Source organism: Chinchilla lanigera, unplaced genomic scaffold (assembly GCF_000276665.1).
Source record: "Chinchilla lanigera isolate Chin_1 unplaced genomic scaffold, ChiLan1.0 scaffold00053, whole genome shotgun sequence".
In the NCBI taxonomy this organism is placed as follows: domain Eukaryota; kingdom Metazoa; phylum Chordata; class Mammalia; order Rodentia; family Chinchillidae; genus Chinchilla; species Chinchilla lanigera.
The window spans coordinates 14,947,182-14,967,004 of NW_004955454.1; the positions used below are offsets into that span (position 1 = coordinate 14,947,182).

At 48.0% G+C, this 19,823-nt stretch overlaps 2 long non-coding RNA genes across 2 annotated transcripts; one reads left to right on the forward strand and one right to left on the reverse strand.

Annotated features, from left to right (window-relative positions):
- Positions 1–565: 565 nt before the first annotated feature.
- On the reverse strand, positions 566–9,640 carry LOC106149823. The gene is made up of 3 exons (XR_001236246.1): positions 8,464–9,640; positions 2,273–2,405; positions 566–1,695 (listed from the first exon to the last, which is right to left on the reverse strand). It is a non-coding gene; the product is annotated as an uncharacterized LOC106149823 (long non-coding RNA).
- Positions 7,261–16,985, forward strand: LOC106149822. The gene is made up of 6 exons (XR_001236245.1): positions 7,261–8,290; positions 8,757–8,839; positions 9,636–9,727; positions 10,285–10,384; positions 15,673–15,782; positions 16,504–16,985. It is a non-coding gene; the product is annotated as an uncharacterized LOC106149822 (long non-coding RNA).
- Positions 16,986–19,823: the final 2,838 nt, after the last annotated feature.

Genomic DNA, 19,823 nt, shown 5'->3' on the forward strand with positions numbered 1-19,823 from the left:
CATTGAAGTTTTTCTCTTCACTCTCCATGGGCTTCAATTCACCGTTCAGATCCTTCCTGGGTCCAGGGGACCCACTTCCCTCCTTGTACTCACATTGCTGTATTCCAGTATCTGGACAGCAACTCTCAGGCTCCTTCTCTGCTGCTTACCAAGCCATCTTGGTGCTCCCTCTCAAGAATTCTTAAAATGTGCTATATTTTAATTTTTAAAAACCTTTTAACTTAGCCAGGCATAGTCATGGATGCCTGTAATCCCAGCACTTGGGAGGCTGAGGTAGGAGAACTGCCCTGAGTTCAAGGCCAGCCTGGACCATATATCAAGACCCTGTCTCAGCTAATATTGTAAAACTTAAAATTGATTTGTAAAGGAATTTCATATATTACCATAAAAAGAAAAAAATCATGCTACACATGATGGTGCACACCTATAGTCCTAGCTTAGTTTGAAGTCTGAGCCAGAAGGCTCACCATGAGTTTGAGGCCAGCCTGAGCTACATAATTCAAGGCCACTCTGAACCGCATATCGAGACCCTGTCTCAAAAAAAGAACAACCACAAAAAAAATCACTATCCCTTTAGTATTTGTATATTAATATGAAAAATACCCAATTACTACCTTAAAAATGCGATTTCCCTCATTTGCTAACCAGAGTGGGTGGGAGATGATAAAGACCCCTATTGTCCCTTAAGGAGCTAGTCAGTGTGATACAGTGTGGTAAGTCATGGTATGAACACTGAGAAATTATCAGAGACACTTAGGCAGAGAAGGAGTTTTCCCAAATGACAAGTCGGGACAAAATGTTCCAAGACAGAGAAAGCATTTAGAAGACACAGGAAAAGAAACACATGGATATTTAAGCTCAGTTACTGTTGAGCTCACAGAGAAATGGCTGCAATGATAGCTGGAGAGGAAGCCAGGTCCTGGCCAAGCTGAAGAGTATCTTGCATCCTCAGCGTGGGGAGTTGTTTAGGCTTTGGAGCTTGGTAAAGACCAAGGGTCCCTTGCCAGGAAAAAAATGCTTTTAAATGCATAAAACAAAAGCCTAGGATTCCAAAATAACCCCACTATATCACAGCAGTTATTAAAATACCAAGGTCAAATCTGTGGGATGCTAAACGTGCTTTTTTATTACTACATTAAATGACAAAATTTTAATGGAGGGTCCAGTAACTACTCTAATTTCAAAGTAGTGATACGTGTAAACAGTATTTCAAGAAAATTGGAACAGCGAATGAAAATAAATTACTGTCAGTGGCAAAGCCCCAGTATTATTTAGTAGAGGCTTGTTTTTTGTTTTACTGCGCTGAGGTTCAAACACAGGGCCTCACGCATGCTAAGCAGGCGCTCTGCCATGAAGCTACATTTCCGGCCAAGGATCTTGCTTTTTGTTAAATGTTTTCCATCCACAGTCACAGACTGCCTGGATTCTATCCATGAGCCTCTTAGAGATCTGCGCATTCTAGGTGAGGAGCCCTTCTTCAGAGGAGGGCTCTCCGCCAGGCCAGACCGGAAGCAGGGAGGCGAGGGGGAGCTCTGAGCGGTGAGGTGCAGGCCAGTGAGGGCGGGCAGGGGCAGAGCTGAGGGAGGCAGAGGAGGCAGCGATCCCGGGAGAAGCAAGTTTGCATCAGCCGCGGATGCCCGACTCTCTCTTCCCGAGCCGCTATCGCTCCCAGGAGACCGTGCCAAACAAAGCTGTCTTTTCAGCAAGAGAAAGTAGGTTAATGCTCCAGCTTTGAATGGGAAGCCAGTCTGTAATTAAGTGAGGTACCCAGTGGAAATGCTGGAGAATATCACTAGTGAGAACTATCTAGATCAGCACTTCCTAGTAGAATATAACCCAAAGCATAAACATTTAAAAAGCAAAACTATACAGTGGAAGTTAATTTTAATAATACATTTATCCAGAATACTTCAACATGTAATCAATATAAACAGTTATTCATGAGCGATCATACTTCTGTCTAAGCCTTCGGGGTCTGCTGTGTGTCTTAAACACAGCATGTCTTGGCCTGTACCAGGCACGTTTCAGGTGTGCAGTGGCCCTGTTTGGCTCCTTGTTAGGGGCTCCCTTTCAGGGAGTGCAAATACAGATTTCTGGAGGACAGCGAGCATTATTTTGCATTTGGAGGCTTTTGGTACCTTATAATTAAATGTAAAGTGGTTAGGGATTTAGGTTTCATCTTTAGATAATAGGGAGCCCCTGGCCTAAATGAGCAGCGAAGTGACTAAGTGACTAGATTTTCATTTTATAGCACAAAGGGTGAGATACTTACAAGCACCAAGATCAATGTCTCACAGGATTTCAAGTAAGAGTTCGGGAGGTTCCACGTGAAGCTTTCAACGGTGCTGTTCAGTTCATTCCGGCTTAATTGTCTCAACTGAAGGCAAGTAATGATTCTTTAACCCCTCAGATAAAAAGGATAACAGAACTGGTAAGTAAAATTGTATATATAACTTCTGTGTGCTACAGGCTCCTTGAATTGTCACAACCACTTTGTTCCGATCCTGAACGGGTTATGATCTTGGATGAATTCTCTGGATCCTTTCAGGCCCGCTTGACGGTCTGGGCCGGCGCTGAGGCAGCAGCATGAATGAGCTCGGGCCCTGACTGCCCATGCTGTAGGGCTTTTGTAGATCAGCACCTTCCGAGAGAGTATCATGGGAACCACAAATGTAACTATATTTTTAGTAACCGTTTAAAAAGTGAGGAAATAAGTCCGTTTTAATATATCCAAAATATTTTGATGTGGACTCAGTGCAAATAGCGATGACCTCGACTGCGTGCTGGGCTCAGGGCTCAGCCTTGCGGGGCCAGCGTGCCCGTGCTGTTCCGCGCTGCCTTTGTTCTGCCTCAAGGCCGACAGCAGAGGGCCCCTGAGAGGCAGGGCGCGCTGGCAGCGGCGCTTCAAGGTCTGCCTCAGGCCCCGGCACGTGCGCAGTTACCACGCTTCTCTGCGCCCCGCTGCTCGGGCTCCACATGTATTTATGTCACAGAAGCGGGCAGCTTTGCTCAGAAGGACACTGCCCCTCAAGGTGGCCCTGTGCTCGTGTCTTAGGGAAAACGTGAGCCACTCCGATGTAATTGTGGCTCAGCTCCCCAGAATCGAATTTTACAACAAAGGTTTTTTAATGTTTTAAATTCTTCTCAGATTGCTAATGACAGTCGCCCTGTCTGGCGTCGGGATTCACTGTAAAGAGAAACGGTTTCTAGGCATTTCATCATAGGCGTATCCACTGGAGACATTGTCTTGAGGTTGTATGCTGTACCATATGAAGATTAAAAACCAGCACGCAGCACAGCATGAAAAGAGCCGGAAAAAGCAAGTGAGAACTGAGGGCGGGGCTTAATTGTGGCGGACTCGTAGTAAAGGGTGTACAAGGCCCTGGGTTCCATCCCAAAATCACCATAAAGAAAGGGAGGCGAGGAGGGAGGGAGAAGAGACGAAAAAGGACCAAATAATAACAAGTGCATACAGTAGATCCGAGATACTCCTTAGCGCATCTTAGCGACCTCATTTAGGAGATGTTGAAAAGTGATTCGCGTTTTCCTTTTTCCTTTAGAATTTAGCATCATTTGACAACGTACCTTGTAATGCTTGATTAGTGGAACCTCTTCAATGGAAGGCAGTTACTGACCCGCAAGCGGTCTGAGATGGCCGTCCCTCCTAGTAGTCCCAGTCTTACAGACGTCCCCTCCCCTCTATGGCGGGCTAGACTCGCTGACCTCTCCAGGAGTCTCAGTCCAGCCAAACTGCCCGTCCACACGAACCCGCACAGCTTCCACCTGGGCACCGTGCTGCGCTTTCCTGGACGACTCACTCTGAAGAAGCCGGCTTTCACATGCAGAGGCCCTCGTGGCGGGCAGCTGAGGCCTGTGAGCAACTACACGAGGCGGGTCCCTCCGCGGTGCAGCCCGCATGAGACGGCAGCCCCAGCCACGAGTTGAACGCAGTCTCCCTGGAGCGCCTGAGCCAGGGTGGCCAGCTGAGCCGCACCTAGGTTGCAGACCTGCAGAAACCGCGGTGACATGCACAGCTCCCCTCTGTGGTGGCCCCCCTCTGTGTGTTAACCGGCTGAGTCTGGTCAGAAGGTACAGCAGCAACAGATACCAGTACTGCAGGAGCCAAGCAGCGGAGCCTGCGACGTCCACCTGGCTGACCGCAATAGAAGCGGGCTTTCGACTTCCCGTCATTCATACGCAACTTACAAGAGTATTGAATTTCTCAATGATTGAAAGCCATCTTTTTCCCACTCTATTTGTACTAATATCAGTTTGGCCACCAGCATCTCTACGTCAGTTTCTACTGTTATGCTTATAAAACCTTCTGACTGCTATTGCGGGGATGTTCTCCATCAATCTCTCTTCCAATTCTGCGGCCAGAGTACATGTCAGAACTCTAACTGGAGCTGCAGCTCACTGACAAGGTACGTGCTCAGCATGCATAAGGTCCGGGGTTCCATCCCCAGTGTGCACACGTGTGCACGCGCGCACACACACACACACACACACACACTATCTCCTAAATCAGTGAATGAAAAACCTCCTTAATGGCTCATCAGGCATCTCCTTGCCAAGCGTGAATCCTGAGTATTCCTGAATCCTCCTGAAGCTGCCCTCGGGGTGTAGCTCAGCGCCTCCCCCAGGCTGCTGTCCTGCTGCCCTCCAGCGTTGACCCACCCACTGTCGGTTCCCCGGCTTTTGCATGGGTTGTTTGCTCCCCTGGAGTGCCCCGCCGCCACATAAGCTAGACACACTTCACTGAAACCAACGCAGCTTTTAGGTCAGTTCAGTCCTTGCTTGTTCAGGATGCCTTCCTTGGCCCCCCACCTTCACCCTGCTGCAAGGTCGTTCCTCTGCTGAGCTCCTGGTAATCTTTGCCCTACCCATCAGCAGGCCAATCATCTGTCCTGTGAGTTTATGGACCACATCTTTGCACTGAAGAATTAAGCAGGAAATCTCAGCTAAAACGTGAAAACACTTTGTAGTAGATTGATAACTGGTGGTCAACTTATAACCCCCAGCTGAACTGAGTGAGTGGTGCTGGGTGTGGGAGGCCCACCTGAGGACTGTTGCCAGCAGCATAAGAGGCAGACCTGGAGAGGAAGAAGCAGGCTGTTGGGAGCTGAGAGAGGCTGTTGGGAGCTGGTAGAAGCTGTGGGGAGCTGACTTTCCGGATGAACTTGGCTGTTTTTATCCTCCGAGGAGCTCAGGACCTAGCTGGCACTGAGAATGGCTTCAGTTCACTTTAGGGGAGCTCTGGTCCTCACTTTGAGCATAGCTTCCTTGTTCCGGAGGGGAAGATGGTGCATTGCTGGCTTCCTGGAGAAGCTTGCTGCGTTGGCTTCCCTGATGGGAACTCGGCCATCCTGATCATTGCCAAGGATGGCTGTGGTACCTTTCAAGGGAGCCCTGGTTCTTCTGAGCATCACTTCCTGGCTCCAGTGCAGATCCCTCAGCCTGCTAGCACAGATCCTTCATCCCGCTAGCACAGACTTTGTAGATTCCACCACTGACCTTTGGGCCTTCCCAGCAGATCCGTGAAACAGGCCTGCCTGAGATGTTGTCATGGGCTCTGGGCCTCCAGTTGGATTTGTGGGAGGCATTGTTATGAGCTCTAGGTCTTCAGCTGGACTCATGTAGGACACTGTTGTGGGACCCAGGCCCTCAGCTGGATTCCGTGGTCTTAGTGTGGGGACAGATTCCCTGCACTCTTTTGTATGTTGTTCTTCGGGTGACTATTGTAAATGGTCATGTAAAGTATGTGTCCTGTATTGTATTGTTCCCCTTGCAAAATAAGCCCCAAACCAACACATCTTTTATTAACCACAGCCTTTGATAGGTAGAAATGTTGCTGACCTTTGTTTTTCCTGGAAATATACCAAAATGGCAAACGTTTTTTTCTTACCAATTATTCCATTATACAGTGAGAATTACGGAATCACTTTTCAGTTTAGAGAAAATGTTCAGTTTTGAGATTAGCCGACAATCACAAGACAAGTGACTTTCAAAATCGGGAAACATATGCACAGTTTTTTAATCTTTGCCGTAGTAACACTTCCTCTCCATACTTACGTCTATGTGTGGATTGATCTCTTCCTCCAGCTGCTGAGGGCTACTCCCACCCTACGTTACGAAGCACTGCACTCGAACAGCTTTGACCAGAAGTCTTTGTTTTTAATGTTTGACCCAATGGAAATCACTTGGATTGTCATTACTGCTTCTACAACTGCTTTGTTGAAAATGTTTTGGTTGAAATATATATAAAAAAAACCCCTAGCCTCAGAGAGCTAAATACTTAGAAAAGGAAGATATATTTACTATCTTTTTCATATCATTGCAAAGTATTTTTGATACCACATCAAAATTTGACAGACTGTTTTTGAAAAATTAACGGTAACAGGAACCAGAAACTACACAATGTGCTTTCATACTTTATCCGGAAGTGTTTATGTGGACATTTTCACTATATCCGAAAAATGCACATCCAACAAACCCCCCATAAACTTACCTTTACTATTCTAGTGATGAAAACAACAATGAAAACTTCATTTTTCACATCACAATGTGATCAGTATCCAAATGACAACTTCGAGCTCATTTTCGAGCCTTCTGTCCAAGTTTTCTCTGTTCATACATGAAACGATGTTTTAAAGATCAAATTTTACTGTTTCAAAAAAAATTTATATTAAATGTATTGGTTTTAATTTATTTGTAAGTAAGCGGAGGTTTTGAACTTGCAGAAGCCCGCCGTTAGAGAAGCTTGTTTTGTTTTGTTTTGTTTCTTGTTTGGCACCAGCAATGGAACTCGACACCTTGCGCTTGCCAGGCAGGCGCTGTGCCGCTGAGCTATGTCCCTCGCCCTCGTTAGAGAAGTTTTAAGAAGCACTTCTTTCTGAATTTCTCTGGAGGAAAGTGGCCTACCCAAGGTGAAGAACTGTCATCAAAACTACCTGGGCACGTAAAAAACCAAATCCTGTGAAGCAGTTTGTGTCCTTCCGGAGAATATGGTAGCTGTAATGAACATCCATGCAGTGCTTTCACAATTCCCCATGTCTTTTTATTTTTTGGGTACCGGGAATCGAACTCAGGACCTTGTGCTTGCCAGGCAGGCCCTGTGCTTCTGAGCTATATCACCGGCAGGTTTTTTTTGGCGGGGGCGGGGTACCAGGAATTGAACTCAGGACCTTGTGCTTGCCAGGCAGGCCCTTGTGCCACTGAGCTGTATCTCCAGCCACCATGTCTTTTTATTTTTAAGGGAAACTAACATTTATTGAGCAGCTATAGGTGTATATGAACTAACGTTTGAGCACCTACAGGTATGTATGTCTGGCCTTGTGCAAGGAGCTTTCATCCGCGTGTTCCACTTGATCGTTTCATCAACCCTGTGAGGTAGGTATCATCCCCGTGTTTGTCAGGTGAGGACTGTCAAGCTCAGAAAGATTAGGTCATTTGTCCAAAGATAGAGAGCTGGGTACAAAGCTGAGCCTGAGTTACGAAGTTTTAGACCCCACCCCTGCGCTCTCCCGTGCCTCCCAGGAGGAAAGCAGGGGCTCAGACTGAAGCCACAGCCCTTACACTCGCTTCCACCCCCTGCGTCCCCCCCCACCCCCCAGGTGGGTGCAGTCAGCTGAGGAAATTAGGACATAAATAAAAATAAATAGGGCCAAGTCCCCAGCATCAAGGGTCTGCCCTCTGTTACTGACCCTGTGTGAGGTCATTATTCCTCCAGAGCTGCCGGGTGAGGGAGCTGTGTGGGACCTACCAGGGGAAAAACTGACGATGCCTACTAAAGGCTGGAGTGGGTGGGCTCAACAGGCCCCTCTAGGTCACGTGGATTCAACAACAGAGTATCCGGAACAGGCTGCACTGCGGGTACAGTCACTATCCTCCTCCTTCTATTCATTTTACCAGGGTTGTTATCCAAGAGGGTTTCAACATCAGGAGAACATACAGCTCTGTGAGGCACATGTCCCAGGACTGTCATCTCCCCTATCCTACTGTCCCAAAGGCCTACAGACGCCAGCTCCTACTGCAAACTGGGTGGTTCCCATCATCCATCCAGAGCCACCTTGCCCAGGAGGAGCTGCACCTTCCCCGCCTTGCTGATCTGGCCTGTCAGCTCAGCCAAGGTACAAGCTCCCTACCAGTTCTGATTTCCCCGGGCATGCCTGCTCTTCCCCCTGATTTATTTTTGCTCTCTTCCTCCGTCTCCAAAGACTTGATGTCTTGAGTGGGAAGCTGGCCCAGGAGGGCATCCAGCAGTTGGAGCAACAGCGGCTTCTCATCTTTGGTGAGGATGAGCTCCCTGGACATCTCCGCCTCAACATATTCACGCCCTGCAGGAGGCCTGGCGTGTCCTGGCTGCCCTTCGAGGAGCCTTCGCCCTGGCCTCCCCCTCCTCAGCTCCTGGCTTTTCTTTCTCTATTCCAGCAGGCACATCGCTTCCGTGTCCTTGTCCCTTACCTGCAGTTCTTACTTCCTTCTTTAAAGGCCGCCCCCGGGGAGCCAGCTGCAGAGCGGCGCAGGCCTGCTTCGCACGTCCTTCCTCAGCGCAGGGCCCCTGAGGAAATCGCCCTTCTCCGGCATGCACGGGGCCTGCTGGTTTCGTCATCCAGCTCCCTCTTCTCTGTTCCGATGCCGGTGACGCGCGAGGCCCCCACGCCTGATGCCTTGCTCTCTTATTCCAGTTCCCTTTTCTCCTCTTCGTTTTTATCGGCCCTGCTCAAACCCGCATTTCCTTCCGACCTGTTGCACAGGCTGAGCCTCCACCCCTCGCATGGTGATTTCACCCCTGACAACCCAGCCCGGGTCTCCACCTAAGCCCAGTAGAGACTGTGAGGTAAGGCCCAGGTGCTGCAGTCCTGCCCGGGCATCTGCACGTACCTGGCTCACAAGGGTCCAAGGCAGTGTGATCACTCCGTTTCTACATAACAGGACAGGGAGGGGGCATCAGGGACCCCATGGCCAGGCCCTGCTCCTACCTAGAGCAAAAGCGAGGCCCACGTGTGCTGTGGCTTTCAGTGTCCGCGCACTGATGGCATGGGGCACCCTCTGAGGGTGAGGAGCCCAGCAGCAGAGCACACGCTTAACACGCACAAGGCCTGGGTTTCCTCCCCAGCTCCGAGGAAAGGGAAGCCAGAGCCCCAACTTCGGTTAGAGTCGTTTGTTGTACGTGTGTATTGGATGCTGAGGATGAAACCCAGGGCCTGGTGCATGCTAGGCAAGACCTCCACCTCTGAGGAGAGGTGGAGACCCCCATCCCCATCCCAGTATGGGTCTTTTAAACCCAGGTTCATCCTTCAGTTTATAAATCAGAGTAGAAGGAAGACTTTCACATCAGCATGTGAATGAAAATACCTCAAATCCATGCGTAATATGGGCGTGTTTGACATGGGATGTTTTCATTAAGCTCTGCCCTGGCGTTCCCTAACTTGCCCTGCAAAGTTCAGTTTGTAAGTGTTGGTGTGATTAACCCACACACTATTGTAGAGGACATGATTAGGTTCTCACTAACCTACCAGTCCCTCCTACGGGAGCCCTGCCATAGCACGGGGCAGGTGGGCCCTCATCACTGTTCTGATGGTGAGCGCCGAGTATCCAAAGTCAAGCGGTATAATCCCATCTGCCTGTTTCAGTGACTGGAGAGGAAGTGGAAGATCTTCATCACTTCAGTCAATAGGAAGGCTGGGCGTGTGTACGGATAGGAGCAGCCATCTCTCCTCTCCAAGTGAGTCATGTGTAATTGTGCACACCTAACACACACAGCTGATAGACTCCTACTGCTCGTTCTAAAGTTCCTTCATTACTGAAAGGAATTTTCAGTTGGGTTATATATTTTATTTTTCCCAAATGGAGACACCTTAAGCAAATATATAGAGTGTTCATCAAGTTCCTATGCATAAATCTGTGCCTATCCACAGTCAGAGATCTAAAAACTGCTCTCAGACATGGCTTTAATTATTCCACCATTACATGAGAAAATGTCCTTAAAAGGTAAAAATTAAACTATTACAAAGTGGAGGGACAGCCAAGAAGGGAAGGGTTTCTTTCTTCACCTTACTACTCTTTTTATGGGGGTGAGTTATGTCTTAATGACTTCCCATTCTTCCTGTCTTGTGATTCTTATCCCTTTTTTTGTCTACCATTTTTATGCCCCAAATCCCATGTCGGTTCCCTCATAGGTTTTGGGGACATTTTTTCCACTGGGGGGAAAAACGTGATTTATTTAAAAGGAAGAAAAAGAAGAAAACTATGGTAAGGAATAACTTGTTCCTGTATTCATAGTTCGCGGTGCTCACTCTGCCGATATAATCATGCATGTGGGATACTGGATAACTCCACATATACGAAGGACCTGAAATAATCAAATACATGGACACAGAAGGTACCAGGGCCTGGAGGAAGTGGGCAGTGGGGAATTAGTGTCTAACAGGCACGACATTCATGTTGAGGATAACAAAAAAGTTCCAGAGATAGAATGACATTAGCTGCAAACCATGTGAATGTATTTAATGCAAATAAATTGCACATGTTAAAGTGGTTAAAGTGTGAATTCTATGTATACTTTACCACAATAGAAACGTTATGCATATATATATAATTATGTGCATATGTACATACATGCTTGTCCACTGCTTAGGATGGGTCTACTTGGAATTACCCCACTTTGATGGTACAAAAACAATACACATTCAGTAGAAACCATTCTTCAAATTTTGAATTTTGATCTTTTCTGGGACCAAACAGTGGAATAGCAATACTGTTACTATTGTCATTTGCAGTACCCACTCAAGAGGGCTCTGCCACTGAGCTACATCCCATTGCTTTATTTATTTATTTGCTTACTTACTTACAGAGTGTAGCGCTAAACTGTTTATGCTGACCTTGAACCTACAATCCCATTTCAGCCTCCTGAGCAGCTAGGATTACAGGCATGCACCACCCCGCCCAGCTCCTGTTAGTATTCTAAAGGAAAAATGAGAGGTCAAGAATGCTAATGAGAAACTTTTTATTTTCATTACATAAAACTGTTTTCCTAAAAATGTTAGAATTTTTCTTACTTGTACAAGGGCTGGGGATACAGCTCAGTTTCAAAGCACCTGCCTGGTAAGTGCAAGGTCCTGAGTTTGATTCCTGGTACCAAAATAAATAAATAAATAAATAAGCTTTCTTACTTTGTGCAAACAATTGTGTTAGTTACTTTTATTGCTGAGACAAAATACCCAATGCCCAAAGTTAAGGGAGGAAAGGTTTATTTAGCTCACAGTTTGTAGAGGTTTCAGTCCATCATCTGGCTCCAAGATAGGGTGGCATCACAGAGGAGAAACAGTTCATGGTGAGCAGAAGGTAGCAAAGCCACAAGGGACAAGACGAGCCTCCTTCTGTACCTTATTTTGTATCCAGGCCATCGGGATCAGGGCTGTGCCAAACCGTCAGTGGTCACCCACCCTTAATCCCAGCACCCTTCACTCTAGCACCATGTACCAGTTACACACTCCAGATTCAGCCTTCTCTGAAAAAGCCCCACCAAGGGCTGCATGAGCTTTTGGGGGACAGCTAGACAGAAGCCGTAACAACAACTAAAGTTACAGGCCTGTGTGTCAGAGTTATTGTATCTGCTCATTTTAATCCTAAAACCCTCAACTTCCCAATCACATTGTTTTAAAAGTAAAGAAGTTTTGACATCGGACTTGGCACATAAAGTGGTAACGATTCAATTTAGGCCCTAATGCTGTGATTTCAAGCAAGATACTCAGTGACTCTGATACTTTATTTATTTAAAATACAAATAACAATTCCTTTTCATTTATTTGCTTTAAAAAAAAAAAAACAAAACAAGGTCTGGATATGCAGCACAGAGTGGACCAGAATTTAGGATCTGCCTGTTTCAGCTTCCTGAGTGCTGGGATTGCAGGTGTAAGCCCACACACATGCCTGGCTCTGGAAGTAATTCTTGCTTCACATAATTATCAAGGGGACAAATTAAGAGTGTATATAGTGATAAAAGCGGTATGGAGTGATTCACACACCTGTAGTTAAGGCTCAGTGTCTCTCTTAAACTGTGAATCGAAAGCATCTCTCATAGGGTGCTCACGAGGCTGGCAGCTCTCGGTACTGCCGCCAAGACCATCCGGCCTCGGTGCGTAGGGTGCTTATGGGATGTTGAGGATGGCACCGAGCTAGCATGGAAGTGCTAAGAACGTGCAGATTGTTCTTCTATTACTTCCCAAGGAGCTCTTTGAAGAAACAGGACTTGGTGTGGAGCCCATGTCCCAGCAGATATCACCCTCACCAGGCAGCTGCCCTGCCTGCCAAGCCTCCTGGACCGCTCTGCACAGCAGCTGAGGGTGGGGATCCCCAGGGGTGGGCACTGGGCCGTACCCATGGGTCAAACCCTGCAAACAGATTCATCAGTATGAGCTGCTGCTTTTTTTGGTTTCACTACCGGAAAAGCCTGCTTGGATGGAAAGATTTCATTTGCTATGCGTTCTGCCTTTGAGTCTGGTTACTCTGTAAGCAGGTGTTTTTTCTCACTCAAAACATGTTGAGGCCCTGGCAGAAAGCCGTCATGCAACAAGCAGCGGTGCAGCTAAGGGGCCAACAGTTCCAGGCTCACTGCGGCCAAAGTCACGGGCTAGAAACACACGCAGTGGGAAGCTTCCTCCCCCATCCCCTTCCCTGTGCCTCAACCTACTTCCCTTGCAGGGAGCAGCGGTCCCTTGATTCCGGTAATTCGCTGGAGGACAGTGGGTCCTATTTGAAAGTTCTCAGTTCTAAGTCAGGGGTCTGCAAGTAACAGCCTGTGGTCCGAGTCTTATCTCACCCCCTAAAGAATGGTATTGCTACAAGGTTAAGGAACGAATAATATTTTATGACATACAAACTTTAGATGAAATTCAAAGTTGGATGTCTACAAATAAAGTTTTATTAGAACATAGCCCGCTCGTAGAATACAGCACACTCGTTTACACTCTTACCTGGATCCTTTTGAGCTACAGAGCAGAGCTCAGCTCTTGCACAGCTCCCTTTCCACTTATATTAATTCAAAAAAACCAATAAATGTAAAGAGCAGCGAACCCTCTCCCTTTAATATGACAAATTCGGAGTCTGTCACTGGTGCTATAAATGAAAATTTAACTTCAGAATTTCATCTGTCAATATTTAGGATTGACTCAGAAAGGGAAACCAGGAGGAAAAGCGCTCATATCTATTCTGCGATCCAAGAAATATGCATTTTCTCTCATTATTGTCTCTTAAACCTTCAGAAAGCAGCAACTGCTGCAGGATAGGCATAGCACTGAGATTCGTACTGTAGCAATGGGATGGGAGGCATCAGCTACAATACTCAGGATTTTAACAGAGGTTGTTTGATATTTCCTGAATTTTATTTACCTTTAGTAGCAAGGCAAGCCTATTGTCTAGAATAAATCAAATCAAAAGTTCCAAAGGCTTTCTTTTACAAGACAGCCAGTATCATTCTCAGAGGCTCCTCAGTGCTTCAAATACCTCCTGAGATGATCCAGGCTTGGATGCTGCCCCTCCCTCTACCTGGGACCCCATACACAGACCCGTCACTGAACTCTGTGTGTCTTTGTGTATGCGAGGATGCCCATGTAAAGCCCACACCAGCTCAGCAACTGAGTGTAGTTCTGATCACTAAATGCCAGAAGCAGCCGTGAATGGCACAGCTGACGCAAGGAGCCCAGGCCTCCGAGAACACTGCTGATACAGCGGGCGCTCTACTTTTGTGGATTCAACCAACAGTGGGTGGAAAATCATTTCTTAATTGCATCCGGGGACCAGGGATGTAGCTCAGTAGTAAAGGGTATGCTTAGCATTCGTGAGGCCCAGCACCAATAAATAACAAAAACTGTGCATGTACTGATCATGAGCTTACTTTTTTCCTTATCATTAGTCCCTAAGCAAGTCAGTATAACAACAGTTTACATAGCATTTACAGTGTGTTAGGTATTATCAGTAATCAAAAGATGGTATAAAGTATATGGGAAGATGTGCATAGGTTATATCCAAATATTCTCCAGGCTATGCAGACATTTAAGGGACTTGAGCACCTGTGGCTTTGGTATCCAATGGTGCCTTGGGACCAGTCTCCCTTGGATGCTAAAGGATAACTGGAAATCCAGGTGCTATAGCACACAGCTGTAGTCCAAGCTAATTGAGAGGCTGAGACAGAACGACTGCTTAAGCCCAAAAGTCTGAGATGAGCCTGGGCAGCATAACCAGACCTCAGGGAGAAGATGGCCATTTGCAAGCTGAGGAGAGAGGAGAGAAGCCAACCCTGCTGAGTTCTACTTAAAACTTCTCGTGTGTCTGTTCCCTACTAGATTGTGAAGTTCCTGAGCCCGTTTCAGCCTACGCCTATTTATCTTGATGTCCTATGTGGAGCTCACTAGATGTTTATCAATTTAATTTAGCAACGAGATGTGTAACTTGATTCTATGAAAAAGAAGAAGTGAGAACAGAGTGGGGAAAGTTAGTTTGGGGTAGACGTTCACATTTCTGTGTGAGTGATTCTTTTGCTTAGCAGCAGATAAAAGACTGAAATGGTGCTTTAAGGATTCTCAAAGTGATATTCATGGGCCTAACCACAGTTACTCTTCACAATAGCCCGAAAGAGAAGCATCCCTACTGGCTACCTCTTGCAGAGAAAGAAACTGAGCTCAGAGCTGTCACATCGCTGGTGAAGTCATCCAGGACTAGGGAAGCCCCAGGGCTAGGGCCAGGCAGACTCTGTGCAGGACCCAAGGCCTTTCCTGATAAATTACAACACTGAGCTCACCGGGGTCCTCCTCAGTAAACCGAACTGAAAGCGGGAGGTGGTGGCACGCGCCTGTGGTCCCAGCTACATGGGAGGCTGAGCCAGTTCAGGGCCAGTCTGGGAACCACTGACTCTCATCCGCAAAAACGGAATGAGAAAAGGAAAAGGGAGGGAGAGAAGAAGGAAGGAAAGAAGGAAGGAAGGGAGGGAGGGAGACACAGAGGCAGTGTGTGTGTGCTGGGAGTGTGGTGCGGTGGTCCAAGTAGAGCACTTGCCTAGCTTGCACCAGGCCTTGAGTTCAAGTCCCCGTGCCGCACACAAAAAACAACAAAATATACCAAGCAGGAAAAAGCCTTTCTCACCAAGCTTTTCATAACACTCAGAATCTTGGGCCAGCACACGGGGAGGGCTCTGCAATTTAAAAGAACAGTGTTCATGTGTTTCGCTTCAGGTAAGGAAATGAAGCTCTGGCACTGCTCCTGCTCACTAACTGCGAGTTCTCAAAGGGCTGCTCAGGGCAGCTTTGCTTTTTCCACTCGCGGTTTTCCGGCCACGCTCAGGGAGGCTGTGCGCTCGGTTACATTCTCACTTCTCCATTCGCTGAGCTTCCTCCTGAATGACCCGCTGCCTGACAGCTGCCCAGCGCCCTGTAGACCTGACCAGATGCTCCAGCTGAGAGGACCCACTGTTACTGGGGTCAGCTCTGCTCTCGCTGGCTGCCGGAGGGGCACAGCCCGGTTCCTCCGGGCCCCTCCAGTGTTCCTTGGAGGCTCCAGTGTAGTAACGCTGCTAAACACAGGGGACAAGAAGGGATTCATAAGCAGTGAAGAGGTTGTTTCCTCTACCAGTCAACCAGTTGGGAAAATAAATTAAAATTAGATCTCTGCTTCCAGGCCAGGAAAGAAGAGGGAAACCCCATCAGCAACCAACCCGCTGAAACGACCTGGAGCCGCACCCTCTCCCTGACCGGGGCAGGGCGCAAAACAAGGCAATGGAAGAGCAGGTGGGCATCTAGAAGACCCAGAACGCTGCCACCTTGATCGTGATAACTTTGGTGCTTTTGCAGAACTATCAAATTCATTCTCATGCCCCAGTTTTGTTTTGTTCTAAATTTGGATGTTTTCCTTTAGGGTATCATTAAATGACTTTTTAGCTTGCAAGCTGCAGTAAGTAAGATCTGATTTTCAGTACCTTGCAAGTTTCTTAAAAGCGAAAATCCAAAAGTGCTCTTCAGCTTCTCGTTAAAGGGCCTCTATCCTATTCCATTGGTTACCGCTCTATCTTTGCGTTCCTAACCTCCTCACTCGGGGCAGGGCACCTGCCTAATTTCTACTTTCTCTCACGTGCACACTCAGTTCTTTATTCTCTGGGACCCTCTTCAGGTACCTGAAGAACTGGCCTCCCTACCAGGTGGAGCTAGTGGTTTGACTGAGTCCCCAGTGCTTGGCACGTTACCTCGGACACAGTCTCTCTAGTGAAAGGCGCAGAGTGAAGGAAGCCCTAAGCGAGAAGTCAAACTGTCTGTATATGAAAACAATCCCGTGTTCCTTCCTGCTCAGTGTCTATCTCCGTAATTTCCATGTGTGGATGTGAACTAGTCTAGGATTCCAGAAGTGGACAACACTTTGAACTGTTAAGCTATTGCTGTGTAGACATAACTGAAATGTGCAGCAATGTATTTTAATAAAAGGGTGAATTCATGATCTGTGTTCTTAATTGCACAGCTTCAGGCTGAGTCATAAGAAATCCAGAGCAGACTGGAGAGATGGGGGTGGAGGAGATAGTGGCTTCAACTGCCGCGAGGATGGTTCCACGGGCTGCAAGGGAGGGGCGGATGCCATAGAAGACAACTGCGGGATTCCGAGTGCCTCTCTGAGGCGTCTTCTCCTCGCAGAGATCTTGCTGACTCCTGCTCTTGGCCTCAGACCATAGAAGATTTCAAAGGGAAACCCCGCAGGATATCAAGGTATCCCGGTCATCCGCACAAGCTCCTCATTGTGACTCAGGGAACAAGGCTCTGTTGTGCCCCCGCGAATGTGAATTCAGCAGAGTTTGGTGCAAAGAGGAGAGGAGAAAGCTGTAAACCACGGGTGGTGTGCCCCGGGCGTTGCCCAAATCTGCAGTCTTCCTTACGGCTTCGCAGGAAAGCCAGGGACACTGCAGTCTGCCCTACGAGCACCATGGGCTCCTGGCTGGGTGGGAACTTCTGAGCAAGTCGCTGCAGTTCTAAATTGCTATTTTCCTTCTCAGTGTTTTAATCCCAGCGCCTGCCCCTTTGGAGCAACTGAAATGACTGTTTATACAGTTTATGATGTTTTCCAAATGCTTGGCCTATAATAAAGTCTGGGCAAAAGGATTTTCTTTCTCAATAGGATTATATTTTGTGATTTTTTAAGTATACATTATCAATTATCCTACTTTTGATTACCAGGAGAATGCCAAAAGCTTTGTCCAAATCAATTGATTAGTGTGATTATCTCCTTTATTGTTGGCGATGATAACCCCAAGTGTTTATAATTATACACCGCCCTGGATGCATTCACGCTGAATGTCCCCGGAGTGCTCCCTGGGCTGCTCTCTCAGGCGGTGTCCTGCAGAAATCCCTCTCACAATCCCAGGTCTGCTCTTCTCTAGTTTCTCCCATGGCTTGCAGCACACTATGAATTATTTGCACAACATCGAGGGGCAGCCAGCATGTGACTTCCACCGGCTTTGTGCTGCACAAGAGAAGCTTGGCGTTTCTATGCATCTGCCTCCTATCCTTTATAGTACCGTGACGAGCATATATTAATTGTACAGATCAACGCATTTCGCTGTGGTGTTTCCATGCACGCACGTAGTACGTTTTGTAGGTATCTACGTGTCTGTCTTCCATTTGTTGTCATTTATTGCATCCTCTTCCTCTCTGTCTTTGTCCACGTCCAGGCCTCACTTAGGGGCCCTGCCAGGAGGGCACTGGCTGCGTAGGTATCCCAGGAGTCAGCCAAATACCCTGGAAGGAAGAGCTCTGAATGGGCTGGGGCAGCACGAACCCTTCCAGTCCTTGGTTGAGCCTCCAAGTCCTTCTGTGTCTCTGATTCTCTCATCCGCTGCCCTGCGTGTCCCAGTCCAAGGCCACTCTACGTCATCATGCTAAGTACAGTCACGCATCACCTATGGACACGTCAGTCACATCGGAGCGCATATTTAACTGTGGTTCCGTAAGGTGGTAGCTGTCCTCAGGTTGTGTAAGACGCTCTGTTTCATTCGCACAGGACAGAACCCACTGCTGCCTTTCTCAGAACACGACTTCTTCATGTTTAAGCGTTGCGTGCCTGGCTGCCCGAGAGCCCACACAATTAATGCTCGCGGCAGTGGCCCTTACAAAAGAAAGAATAGGGCAAGCAAAGCGGGGCCACTTGAAAACAACTATAGTCCAAAAGGAGAAAAGAAAGCTTCCGATAGTGCTGGTGACATGCCCTCTACTTCCACAGAGGAGCTCAGGGTCCCACGGCCGCCACTGCCACCTGGGCTCCGGCCTGCAGCAGCTGCGCTGCCCTGACGGACACCTGCAGCCGCGCCTGGCTATGTAGCACCAGAAATGTGAGCAAAGTGGAAAACACACAGCTGCGTTCAGAGGTTCAGCACCAAGTGAGCACAAAACATGTCATGGTTCTTATACTGATTCTATGTTTAGACCTTATTTTGACTTTTGGGGGTAAATGTCCGAATTCATTGATTTCACTTGCTTCTCTGTACTGTTACTTATTTAGTCAGTGCAGGGGATCGAACCCAGGCCTGGTGAGGGCCAGCCACATAGTCTACCACTGCACCACCACCTCGGGCCTCTTTTTAGAATAATAAAAACGACACGAGTCCCTGGCATTCTCTTCTATTGGAGGGTGTTGCTTGGACAATAACCTTACCTCCAAGGCCCTCATCCACTTCGCTTTAACCAGGTACTAAATTCTCTGGTTGAGTTTTCCACCCTCATAACCTGTCCACTCTCCGTCCAAGGCAGCCTCCGCATTTATAGCCGGTCGCACAGACCGTAGAGCTCGGCCCTGCAGACCCCACCCTCTCCGGGACTGGAGAATGCCCCCCCGGTCCAGGCCGCCTTCACCGTGTGCTAATCACCCGGCCACACCATGAAGATTGCAGTGTCCCCTTCCTGTCACGGTCCCACGTCTCTCCCCGATCTTTCTGAAGAACATGCAGCATCCAGGATAAGCACTCACTGCCGAGCACTTAGGGACCGCGTGGAGGGACTGTGTGGACCAGTGGACCGAGCACTTAGGGACCGCGTGGAAGGGCTACAGCGCGGAGGTCGAATGGGGTTTGTTTTCTATGGCAGCATCAGGCCATGTCTCACCCCACAAGTCACGGTGAGTGCTCTGAGGGCCGAGAGGAGAGGCTGGGGTCACAGAGGAGAAAGGCTGAAGGAGGCGGAACAAAGCACAAGACGGGCTTGGTCTTTTGCTTTGTCTCTGTGTGAAGCAGAGACAACGATAGAAAAATAGTTAGAAAACTGAGTTTCTCAGGGTGCGTCTTGGAAGACGAAGGCACAGAAACATCGTTACTATGCCAGGTACAACCGGCCTGCGGGGAAGTGCAGCTAACCCTACCCCGGACTTTTCAGTAAGTCAGACAGACAGCTCCGTTTCAGCTTGGTGGCCTGGAACTCCAGCACAGGCGACTCCATTCTGAGTTTTAGCCTGGTGGTTGGAACTCAGCGCAGGTTCTCAGTCTAAAACAACGGCCTCCCGTACTTGACGTAACAACCCGCCCTACTGATGCAATCTGGGAACGTGGCCACGTACGCACAGAGGAACTCCAGGTCACGTGGCGTAGCACTCTTCTGCCAGATGAAGGCTCTGGGCTGCCCCACATCAAAGGGTGAGGTCAGGTGCAGAGGCACACGCGTGTAACCTACTCTCTGGGAAGCCGAGGCAGGAGGATCACAAGTGAAGCTCAGCTTGGGCAATTTTAAAAGACCTAGTCTCAAAATAAAAAAATGTAAGAAGCTGGACTATAGCTGAGTACTGCCTAGGTTCAATTCCCAGTA